Source organism: Triticum dicoccoides, chromosome 6B, assembly GCF_002162155.2.
Source record: "Triticum dicoccoides isolate Atlit2015 ecotype Zavitan chromosome 6B, WEW_v2.0, whole genome shotgun sequence".
Classification (NCBI taxonomy): domain Eukaryota; kingdom Viridiplantae; phylum Streptophyta; class Magnoliopsida; order Poales; family Poaceae; genus Triticum; species Triticum dicoccoides.
In genome coordinates, this window is record NC_041391.1 from 325,098,132 (window position 1) to 325,111,191 (window position 13,060).

At 44.2% G+C, this 13,060-nt stretch overlaps 1 long non-coding RNA gene across 1 annotated transcript; it reads left to right on the plus strand.

Moving 5' to 3' along the window:
- The first annotated feature begins 2,442 nt into the window (after positions 1-2,442).
- Positions 2,443-5,800, plus strand: LOC119325712. Its single transcript, XR_005157649.1, has 4 exons — positions 2,443-3,257; positions 4,129-4,273; positions 5,182-5,307; positions 5,491-5,800. It is a non-coding gene; the product is annotated as an uncharacterized LOC119325712 (long non-coding RNA).
- Positions 5,801-13,060: the final 7,260 nt, after the last annotated feature.

Genomic DNA, 13,060 nt, shown 5'->3' on the forward strand with positions numbered 1-13,060 from the left:
TGGATAGCTACAGACCTGTGCAGCGCCTAGCCTGGAGGCGTCACATACCACAGTGCAGCGCCTCCGTGCTAGGCTAACAACAACCTAGGGATTCGGTTGTATGCTTCCTCCCAAGTACCATACAACATTTTAAATGCGGCTTGCTTCGCCTTCCATGCCTTGTCGTACTTCACCTTGTAGTGAAAGATGGCTTTCACAAGGTCAATGACATGTTGGACGCTCATTGTTGGAAGTGTGGATATTGAGTTGGAGAGCCTGTAAGCGATGAACTCGGACGTGAGTTGTTTGTGGTTTTGGGACACAATCTTGCCATCCACCCTTTTGCCTTGGCACATGTGAGTTGGCACACAACTCACTACGTGCCAAGTGGGACCTCCTTTCCATGGTCTTGCACGCACAATCCATGGACATATTTCATCTTCACATGCACATGCAACCGTATAGCGCACTTTGACGTCCGAGCGCACCACCTTATGTGGACGATAATGCGTAACTGAGTAGTTGTCGAGCCACATCTTCAATTCCAAGAAGGTGTCGAACTTAGAACCTTTAGCAATGCGGTTCTTGTCATCTCCCAAATCACGATGAGAGCTTGGCCTAACCCCAAGAGGTACACATTGGCCACCATCTACCATGGCTTCATCCACGAGACTAACATCCTTGAACAATGTAGTCCGATGATCCCGACCAAATACCTTCTCGAAAGCTTCGGCCTCCTTCACCGTGAACCCCTCCGCATCAACTTGTTCATCGGGACCATCGTCATCTGAGTCCGATGCATATGCACGGGAAAAAGGGATGGAAGGGTCCATTGTCTCTTGCAAGTGATATTTGTCGAGATCACCCACATTGTTGTCATGGAGATCAACTTCATTGTCATCGTCTGCATACTCATCATTGTCCTCTTGCAAAGCTTCATCTTGGTTGTTTGTAAACGGGCTCAATGTTGGCCTCACTTCTTGGGTCAAAAGAGGTTCAACAATTTCATCTCGCTTCAAGGGTGTGGGGCTACTAGCAACCAAAGGGGAGGGGTTCCGGTTCAAGTCCAAATGCAAACTTGAATCAACCTTCTTCGTTGCAAATAACTCAAGAGCCTTGTCTAGTGATTCGGCCACCGTCTCCTTGTATGCAACCCAACGTTGCTCCGAGTTGACACGCATTGTCTTCCAACGGATGTGCATTCCAAAACCAACATTATGCCTTCCCTCCAACTCTATGATATCACTAGGGTCCGTCCAATTCAAATCTTCCCTAACTTGTGCAAGAGCTCCGCATAGCTAGGACTACTATCAAACACCATGTCAACCTCATTCGGGTCCGGTTCTACATTGCCTTTCAAAAAGGCGTCCTTGTCCCCATGATGAACAAACACACATGTTCTTCCCATCCCTATAAGCATTCCAATAACACAAGGTAACATTGCTTCCATGAGTACTAATACAAGGATTAACACGGAATAGAAACCCTAATATATATATCAAACAACAACCCTAACCCTAACCCTAAACCTAACCATAACCATAACCATAACCATAACCCTAGCCCTAAACCTAACCCTAGCACCAACATAAGAACACCCATAAGAATAACCCTAGCATACTAACAAAGCCTAACCATAGAAAATGGCAAACAAACATCTCAAACATCTCACATTTCCATGCAAATCTCTAGATCCAAACAAAACTAGGGTTTCCCCAAACTAGCAACAAATGAGCAATGGGAACTTTACTTGGATCAAAACAAGGGGATCGGAGAATATTACCTTGAGGGAGGGTTTGACTTCAAAATCCACGGACAAATTCTTCAAATTTGCAAGATTTGGGAGAGGATTTGAGAGGGGGAGAGAGTGGGAGAGGGGGCAAAGCTCGGGGAGGAGAGTGAGAGAGTGTGTGCTGTGGGGGTGGGGGAGGGGGGGCAGCCAAGTGGCTGGATAAGTCACAGTGCAGCGCCTACGCACTAGGCGCTGCACTTTACAAGTGTGGCGCCTACGAGCTGGGCGCTGCACATTACATGTGTGGCGCCTAGCACGGAGGCGTTGCACTGCTGGGTGCGGGCCCAGGGGCTGCCACGATGGACTGGTGTGCAACGCCCCCGTCCTAGGCGCTGCACATTAGGGTGTGGCGCCATCGTGGCGGGCACTACACAAAAAGGTTAGGGCTGTGAAATAGTTTCACGGTCAGTTCATTCCGTGAATTGATTTCGTCCATAGGTCAAAATGGTTAAATTTGCCGATCTTCACTTGTAGTTAAGTCATTTTTCACCTCGCAGTCATTTTACTGCCCAATGACAAGTGGGCTCGTCTCACACTTGCAGTGGCTGGGTCAGCAATGGGTCATTTTCGGCCGGGTGAGCCTTTCCTCGCGCGCCCCGTGTCGCGCGTCCCGTGGCTTGCCTGGGGCTGGAGCGAGGAGCCCATTGGGCACGACCGCACCAACCCTAGCTCCAGATCCACAGCCACGCACTCCTCCCTCCTCCCTCTCACAGCCGCCACACCCCCTTCCTCTCTTCCTCCTCCCTCGTCCTTCTCGGATCCCTGCCATCCAGGCAGCAAGCCTGGTAAGCTATCTCAAAAAACAACAACCAGCAAGATAATTGGTTAATAGGGGGGATCCCTGCCACCGCCACACCCACTCGTCTCCTCTCTCTTCTAGCTAACTCCTCCTTCCTGATATCTGTGTTTTCCGCAACCCGAGAGAAGCAACGGCGGCGGAGATGCTCCGATGGCGGCGGCGAGTTGCGAAGCGGCTGCGCTCGGGCGCGAGACAACAGAAGCGGGAGCGGCTACTCCGGGCCACGATCTGCGGGTTCGATTCCAGGGCGCCGACGACTCTGTCGTCTACGATGTCGGGGGTGAGTCACCAGGGTCCATGACGGTGGCCGGGTCGGGCCGGGGTAGGAGAACCACATGAGGCCATGAAGGGCACGACGGCTGCTAGCGAAAGTAGCAGATTTGAAGGAGCGGCAGATGTGGGCGGGGTCGGCGATTGGGGAAGGCTCGCCGGCTGGGCGACAGCGAGCTCCGATGAGTGCAACGAATGGAAGCCAGGCGTCGGCTTACAACAATGATTCGGGTGCTTGTGGCATGACGGAGAGCCGCCGCTGAAAGCTCAGTGATGGGGCGAGTTGGTTGAGGCGTCAATGGCACCTTTGCTCGTGACCGAGGATGGCACTTGCGCAGCTGAAGTAAGATGCAGGCCAACTTCAGCCTCCAAGGCTTCCCTGGCACCCTTCTCTGCCACTACGTGCTCAACAACAAGGTGAGTTTCCCACTCTCCATTTTCCCATAGAACTTCCAATGACTGTTCAAAAAATGAGTGAAGTGCACTGTAGGTCCTTGAACTATTCCAGGGATGTCACGTAGGTCCTCGAACTACGAAAATCATCATCTAGGTCCTCAAAGTGCAGTAAGTGTGTCATTCAGGTCCAAAATCTCCCTGATAGGCTCTAACTGGCCAGCTGGCACGTAAACAGTAACCGTAACAGTGCGCGGCAAACAGTCCTGAATTCCTGTGCGTGATGAACAGTACACGACAAAGAACAAATATAAAAAATATCAAAAAAATGAGATCCTCTGTCATCGAAGAGACCCTGGCGCGTGAACAGTAACAATGGTCATTAATTCAAAAAAAGTTCGCGAACGATGAATTTGGAAAAATATTTGTGACTTCAATAAAATGTTCGCGAACGATGAATTTGGAAAAAATATTCGTGACTTCTAAAAAATATTCGCGAGTTTAAAAAAAGTTAGCGAACGGTAAATTTGGAAAAAATATTCACGACTTTAAAAAAATGTTCGCGAACGATGAATTTGGGAAAAATATCCGCGACTTTAAAAAATATTCGCGAGTTTAAAAAAAGTTGGCCATTTAGAGGGGGTTAGTGAGATTTTGGACCTGGATGACACACTTACTGTACTTCGAGGACCTAAATGACGATTTTCATAGTTCGAGGACCTATGTGACATCCTTGAAATAGTTTAAGGACCTATAGTGCACTTCACTCTCAAAAAATCATCCAAGAGAAAGGAAGTAGCAGGAGAGAGGCAATAACAGCAGACCAAAGCAAAAAAAGATCAACTCCCTTTTTCCTATTGGCTTTTAACCTCTTGTTCTATGTGATTGTGCTCAGGTCTTCGAAGGATTAGGGCTTAGGGCAACTCAATGGTAGCCAGTCGGAGTTTGCTAGGTTACATATGCAAGTCCTTTTGAAATCTCAAACTTCTTTGTGGTGATGAGCTTCTGCTCATCTTGATTGATTCCTCTACAGTGAAGGGGTGTGTCTTCTGATGCTTTCATTTTCTCTTTCATACTGTGGAGTTCATCTTTGTCTTGGAGAACATCACCATGTGCCTGCTATTGTTTATGTGGTTGTATGGAGTGTTCCTTCAACTAATTAGGCAACGCCCTTAAATCTAACAATCAAACTCCGAGAGAATCATTTATACTTGAACCAGAAAGGCCAATTCTGTGTCTCAATTTTGTTTAGGAATATTAGCAAGTTGAGTAACCTTGTTCTTTCTAGAAAGGGACATTCCTGGTTTTTGTGTCTGTGGTTTCTACTTTTATTATGCTGCTTATTTTTGTGGTTTCATTTGAACAAGATGTCACTCTTGTTTCCGTTGTTATACATATTTTCGAAGCCATAGCAGCATGTTGTGCTTTGTCAGCACATTTGTGCATGTGTGAGGTCGCAGATGAAGAAGCACTGAATGCTCATTATATTCTCCTCTTCTCTGATCTTCTATACACATATATAAGATGTGTCTTATTTCCTTGTGTTTCCTAAGGATCTTTCTTGATTGATTGTTTGACAGTGACTATTATGTAAAAATGTTTTCAGTTGCTGTTTAGTACGGATGCCTCCATGGTTGTATAGGCATCCATGGTTCTGTGAGGAGGTTATCTATGTCGTTCTATTTTATATACTCCCTCCGTTCCTAAATATTTGTCACGAATTGCACATGGTCATGTTAGTTGTTTGTTTCTTTTGATCATATTGATGTTGAGTTGTGGGTTTACACATTTTACCTTGAAATGTTTATATGTGTGTCCAGTTGTTTTTGGATGGTCTACGATTTTGTTTGTGTTTAGTTTACATTTCTCTCCTAAAGATCTTGCTACCCAGTTGTATTGCTATGTTTCCTATAATAGGAAGTTAATTATATTTTTACTGTTTTGGCAGCCCTAACAGATAGACCGAGGTCTCTACTGGCTCGGAAGACTGGACTTGAGGCACATGTAAAATTAATGTCTCTTGCTACTCTCGTGATCTATATCCAGAGTGCAAGTCGGGTCTTGGAATGCCGAGGTGAGACTGATCATTCCATGGCCTCTGTTTTTCTTGCTGGGTGGATTACACGTTACTTCCTTGGATGTTTTAAGGTTATTATATCCTTGCTCCCCTTTTTGTTGGCAAGCATTCTCTCGGCTTCTGGCAACTTGAGTAAGATGCAACACACTAATGCTATCTTAGTCTGGTTTGTTCTTGCAGAAAATAAGTGAAGTGTGCAGACAGGCAGCATGGAAACACTAAAGAGAGGCTTCAGACAAACTAATAGCTGGAGTGATTTCCTACATGTAGTGACCGACTTGGAAGAAATAAGTTTCAGCTATTTCTAAAGATATTATATCATAAGACTATTCTTAGGTTAAGGTGTTTGGCTTGGACTAATGTGTACATGGCTGTAGTGGTTCCAGATTTGTTACAAGCTCCTTGTGCTGAGGATCGTCAAAATGGTGAAGTTTCTATTATTTTCGGAACTATTGATTCACATGCTGAAGTGTAATTTACCACATCCCTAAGACAGAACATATACATTTTGCCGTACAGTCACTAATCCTATGTTATCAAGTTTTATCTTAGTAGCGTATAACCAATGTTTACAACTGTCCAAGTAGTGTGTTTTGAAAATAGAAGCAACGCGGCTCACACTAAGCAATCACATGTTTTATCTCGAGGAATTTTTTAATTTTGATATATTATTTCTTACACAGCTACAATTGGTACAAAATACTGCTTATTACTTTAAGCCTTTATTGGCATAATTTTGTTGTGTTCTTTTCTTTATTTATTTTCCATCAACATCAAGTTGGAACCTGTTCTTTTTTTCCCATAATGATTTTGATGGTAATTGGTCAAGTGTATTTCTAGCTGGAATTGCATGTATGTCTCAGATTTACATCACAACAAATTAATAAGGAGAATAGAAGCATTTGCATCCATCTAATACTTTGCCTGTCATGCTTAGCGAGAATTCAAAATAGTTACCTTTGGATATCAATAATGAGTTTATAATTTCGTGCTAAGACCCTAAAAGCTTTATTGTCTCATGCTTCGACCATCATAACTATTTTCTTGGTAAATTCTAGATCCTACAGTTCAGATTATGATCTTTGCATGCCCTTTTTTTGTACCTTCTAAAATAGGCTAACATTATAAAAAAGAGGCACATGTTTTAGAAATTGAATTATGTTGTCACCATGACAGCTTTTCAGGTTACGGTTCTTTAGCCATTTAATGCAGTATCGATGGTTAAGACTTAAGTGTGCATCATGAAATGAAACATAATGCATAGTTCATCAGTTTTGAGCCTTACCAGCATACTTTTATTACTCCTTTTGCCCTGCACCATATTTTCCTACATGTATTGCTTCACCAATTACCATAGAGGTCTTACCTCACCTTGACCATGGAGCCGCTAGGAGTACGATAAATATATGATCATTCTTAAGAGTTGAAATTCTAATTTCCATACTAAACCAATTGCTTCCTTCATCAAAGTGATTCATAGTAAACCAGTGAACATGAATTTTATGTGTATATATTACTTCTTCATTTGTCATTTATTTTGCTCAACATATTTTTATGGTGCTTTTCGAAAAGCTTAAGGTTAGAGATGTGGTGCTGTATGAGGCTATTGTTAGTATGGAATATAAATTAATGTTAACATATTTTTGAATTTCCTTTATTCCGTAAACTACAATACAAGATATGTTTGGGCCACATGATTCTATTCCAAAAAATTAAACAACCTGGCAATTGATGACACATCAAATGTTATGTACTGAAATGGATCACTTTTGTCTGGTTGGGTTTAGTAGACCATAATGGTTTTATTCACAAACTTAATTTGTTTATAATGTAACCAGTTCAAGGATTGATGAGCTTTCGAGCCCTATGACATTTGTACACTCTAGTTACATTCTAGAAGGCTCATGTGTCTTGCGTTGTTTTCGTTTTCCAAGTTACAGTCTCTTGATATACTTCCTTTCTAAATTAATATAAGACCGTATAGATCACTAAACTATAAGACCGTATAGATCACTAAACTAGAAGACCATTTAGATAACTAAGTTTAGTGATTTATATGGTCTTATATTAGTTTACAGAGGGAGTACTTGAAAGGAGATTATTTATATGTTGTTTTATTCCATCAGCCGTACAACCTAAATTAGCAATTAGGTATTTACATAGTGTAGTGGAACCATTGTGCTTGCTGCAGTTTTATTTTAGTGTTGAAATGTTTTTCTAAGTTTTTTCTGTACTGAGAAATATTTTTTGTTTTTCAGTCATTATTTCTAAATCATATTAGCATATTACCTGATATGGCCTTTTGAAGTTTCTATTTTATAACGAACTTTGCATTGTCAACTTGAGTATGGTATGGTTTATTCTTTGCTGTGGCAGCTATTCCAGAGAATTTTGGAGCTCCACAACCTTCTGAAGACTTGATTTACAGTAGCAGAAATGAACAATCAATCAGCTAAGATGCATGACATGATCTCTTTCTCTTGACCTTGATGGGTATTGAACTCATTTTTTTGATAAAAGAGAGCTTTTCTCTCCGATTTCCATTAATAGAAATCACCAAGTCTTGTATTGAACTCATAGATCACCTTATCAATGGAACTCTTATCAGTGTTGAGAAGGTGGAACAAAAATTCAAACGCAGGGCGATCAGCTAAGGAAAGAAGTTAAGAAGTACTCCCTCCATTCCAAAATAGATGACTCAACTTTGTACTAAAGTTAGTATAAAGTTGGGACATCTATCTTGGAATGGAGGGAGTATTAGGAAGGACTTTTAGGGTGGCATCACGGTCAAATGCATTATAGGATAGGTCCTTTTAAGAATTATGGTGTGTTTCGCTCCTTTTTTGTTTACCTTGGCCACAGAGGTTTGCCTCAGTTTATTATTATCCTTCTGTATAGAGTAGGTGTAGAACTTAGACTTGCCCAGGTTGTGAGAGTTGATGATGATTCTATTATAAGTCCTTGCAAACTGCATCGTTTTACTCCGTAAACAACATAACTAAGGCCATACGGTTTCCAATATGACTAAGATCTAAATTCTTGCTGAGTTTAGTTTCTAAAGCACAAAGTTGCTAAAAAATTGAAATACATCCTTAAGTGGTATATACATCTTATACAATTTTTCTTTTCAAGCTCAGATTTCTCAGCGTGATAACCATATTTTCGACTAAAAAAATGCTTCCTTAACTGGCCTATACATGTTATACAAATATGATATGTTTTTCAAACTCGGAATTTCCAGCGTGATAAACATATTTTCAATATAGCATGATTTAACACATGGGATTTCTACCACAAATATCGAATATGTTCTTGCAAAATGAAACTATTTTCAACGACAACATGGCTTTAGCGGGTCTCTGTGCCATTTGGCGCAACGGGTCAACTAGTTTAATGTAAAAGCCGAGCTATATGAAGTACAATGGAGAACCCGCCTTGCAAAGCCGAAGATATGAAGTCGGATATAACATCCTCACTGAAGGCAAGTTTGGGGGCTACTAAGGGAGTCCTGGATTATGGGGTCCTCAAGGAGACGGCCTATGTGATATGGGCCAGACTGATGGGCCGTGAAGATACAAGACAGAAGGCCCTCTCCCATGTCCGGATGGGACTCTCCTTTGCGTGGATGACAAGCTTGGTGTCCGGATGTGTAGTTTCCTTCATCTGTAAACCAACTTTGTACGACCCTAGTCCCCTCCGGTGTCTATATAAACCGGAGGGTTTAGTCCGTAGAGGCAATCATGATCATACAGGCTAGACATCTAGGGTTTAGCCATCATGATCTCGAGGTAGATCAACTCTTGTAACCCCTATACTCATCAAAGTCAATCAAGCAGGAAGTAGGGTATTACCTCCATTAAGAGGGCCCAAACCTGGGTAAACATCATGTCCCCTGCCTCTTGTTATCTTTGATTCTTAGACCCACAGTTCGGGACCCCCTACCCGAGGTCTGCCAGTTTTGACACCGACAATGGGGAACCTCCTAAAACCCTTGATGATCGTTTTGTGAAAGATATTATGCACTACTTTGATAATCTTGAGAAAACCCCATTCAACTATATAATGGGATTAACGTTGGATCAACGTGAATACTTTAGGGATTGTCGCTTGACTCATAAAGGGAAATTGTTATGGGATCAAATTCATATGTTGCATTGGTAGGCTCGGGAGCTATGCTTGAGATATGATTATACTTGTTGCTCTTGGATGAATACTCCACACCTTCCCTTTTCATGCAAATTTAATGATAATGAAACCTTGGCTTCTTATGCGGTATATATGAGTACTATGATGTGGAACGAATAGACGAACTTGTTGCTTTTAAGGGTGCTTATGAAATTGAATCTTTGTTTTTAAAGTATGAAGCTTTTGATGATGATGTTTATAGGCCTGAAAATTTTGCCATCCTTAAATATTGCTATGATAATTATAAATACAATTCCGATATTGATGCATTTATTGAGAAAATCTCCGCTGTCCGAGAAGAGACTAATATTGTATAGTAGTCTATGGAATAAGAAATTGATGAAACTGTGATCTCATTGGATGAAAAATATGATGAGGAGAGCGAAGAACAAAAGGAGGAAGATCGGATTAGCTACCCGTGCCAACCTTCTAACGAGAGTAACTCTTCAACCCATACATTGTTTAATGTCCCTTTGTTCTTACCGAAGGATGAATGCTATAATAATTTCTATGATCTCGTTGATTCTTTTGAAATATCCCTTTTTGATGAACTTGATGCTTGTGGCCATGATGCCAATATGAATTATGCTGATGGAGATGAACTTGCTATTGTTCGTTATGTTAAACATGAAATTGTTGCCATTGCACCCACACATGATAGTCCTATTATCCTGTCGGTGTACTAGAGTAGGGGTACCCTAGTATCCCGAACTTGTGCACGGGCAGTTGCAGCCCCCCGCGGCAAGGCTTGCCGGGTGACCGCCAAGGTCCTCCGTGGTTCCTTTGGAACCATTCAAGAACAAAGTATTCAAGCCAAGGAGACAAGGCCCCGGCAAGAGGAGCTTGCCGGGAAGGCCAACCAAGGCATATCAAGGAACTTGCCGCGACGCGCCATGCGTCCCGGCAAGGCCCGGTGAGCGACAAGCTTCCGAACGCGACAAGACAACGGCCGCAGCAAGGCGCTTGCCGCGGCAGGTGTCACATCCCTAGTCTGGTATGACCTAGACTAGCTAGTCATTTGTGCATCATGTTTAAATTTCATTTAAATTTGAAATGAGGATTGGTGGAACCCTCAGAATCATTTTTGAAAATGACCCAAATAAAAATTTCTCCAAAAGGGTCCAAGAAAATGCTCATGTTGCTCTCTGAAAATATTGGACAGAGATAAAAATCAAAACAATATTTTTTGGAGCTCATGGATATTTATTTTGGCCATTTGGATTAATTCGATAAATATTTGCATTGGAAATATATTTCTATATATATGAAATATGGTCCAAAAATTATGCCAATTATAAAGGAGCTCTGGAATAATACCATTAGCCCCTACAAAAATTGGCATAAGCAAATAAATTGATTTAGTATTTTATTAAATCAAACAAATGTCAGAAAATGAGAAAAGAAAACAGAAAAGGGGAGAGAACTTACTTGGGCCACTTATCCGATCGGTCCAGTAGCTCGGCCCAGCTGACTGGCCGACGCCAGTCGTCCCCCTCCTCGCGCCAGGAGGCCAGGGGCGTGTGGCCGGCGCGTGCGCACCGTCGTGCCGCCACGGCACCTGCCTGCCTGTCCTCCCCCTCGACGCCTGGACGTCCGGAACGTCGCCACGCAGCCGCCCCGGTCCTTTTCCCCTCCCTCTCGCTCTCCCTCCTCCCTGGTTCTCTCTTCCCCGAGCGCACCCGAGCGCAGCCGCCGCCATCGCTCGCCGTTGCCATGGCCACCGGCCTCCCCTCGCCTCCCTGACATGCTTCCCAGCTCCGCCACGACCCCCCTCTACCTCCTCGTCAAGCCACGCACCTCCGGACGCGCTCCATCGCCGACGCCGTTGTCTTCTTCACCACCGACGCTGGAGATCGACCTCGCCGCCATCGCCGTCGATTCGCCGGACGCAGGACGTCCCCGAGCACACCGGCCTGCTCTGCGAGTCCGCCGTGAGCCCCTCTTCCTTTCCCCTCACCTCTCTCTCTCGCGCGTGCCCTGTAGCCGCTGCCCCGCGAGCGCCCGAAGCCGCCGTCCGCCATGGCCGGCGAGCTCCATGCCCCCGAGCACCTCCGCCTCGCGTAGTAGCTCGATGTGCTCCTGCTGCCTCGTAGCTACCGCCTGTGCCCTCCGTTCGCTCGAACGCGAGCTGCAGCCCCACGCCCGCGCTATCCCGAACTCCGGCCGCCGCCGTGAGCTTTGCTCCGGTGAGCTCCGGCGCCCCCGCAGCCCCCCACCAGCTCCCCTGGATGCGGACGACGACGGGCTACGCCCCGGTGGTCTTCGCGCGACCAAACGCCGCTTGTAGCGCAAGTCCGGTGAGTCGCCGCCGCGTTATTGGTCGCCGCCGGCCAGAACTCCGGCGGGCTGACGTGGCTCCGTTAATTATGCACTAATCCCCACCTACTGACGCTGACGAGTGGGCCCCAGGGCTTAGTCAAAGCTAATCAGCCCAGGTTTGACTCGGGGTTAACCCCCCTGTCACTGACGTGTGGGTCCCACACGTCAGGTTTGACCCTGGACAGCCGCGTTGACCCGCTGATGTAGTGATGACGTCATGCTGGCGCAATAATATGATTTCTGGATTTAAATTTAATCAGGAAATTCCAGAAATTGTTTTAAACTTCAAAAATTCATAGAAATTCAACCGTAGCTCAGATTGAAATAATTTATATATGAAAAATTATCAGAAAAATGCAATCTTTCCATCTGTACTAGTTTCATGCATGACAAACCAACTTATACATGCTGAATATGAGAAAACACATTATGGCATATTAAGAGACTTATTTTTGGAGTTGCATTTGAACCTTTTGTTCAAATGGACTTCATTCAATTGAATACTAGTTGCATTAGCTCAAACAGCATCACATCTACATGCCATGCTCATGCATCATATTGTTGCATATGATTGTGTTTTGATTGCCGGCACCGTTCCTTCTCGATAGGTCCTGCTCCGGAGACGTTCCAGAGTACCTGTCGGTGAAGGAGTGCCTCCCTTGTTGATTTACCAGGCAAGCAAACCCCCTTGTTCATTTCGATAAAACCCTACTCTCTCGCTCCTGCTCTCAGTTATTGCATTAGGACAACAACGATTCATCTGCTACTTTGTGCTGCGGTAGTTGAACCCATTCCTCTGCATGACCTGTCATTGCCACAGTAAATAGTTGAAACCCACTAGCATGTGTAGGAGTTGATTGAAGCCACTGATGTGTTCCTACCATGCTATGCCTGCTATTGCTTAGAGTTGTGTCAGGTCTGATTCATTGGGAATGAATTGGAGTGTTACGATATGTTCTGGTGCTGAGAGTTAAGTGTGTGAACACGATTTGGTAAAGGTAGCGGTGAGAGGCCATGTAGGAGTACATGGTGGGTTGTCTCACTGGAACCGTCCTTAAGCACTGAGTTCTGTGTATGTTGTCCAATGACTCGATACTACCACACATTGGGTTCTGGTAACTCGACCCCTCTCGACTTATTAACCAACTTGATCTCTGTCCAGGAGTCGCAACTAGTTTCTGGCGTTTGTAGGTAGTGTTAGTAGTCTACCAAGTGGCACCCGGCCAGGTGGGCTTGGGACAGACTA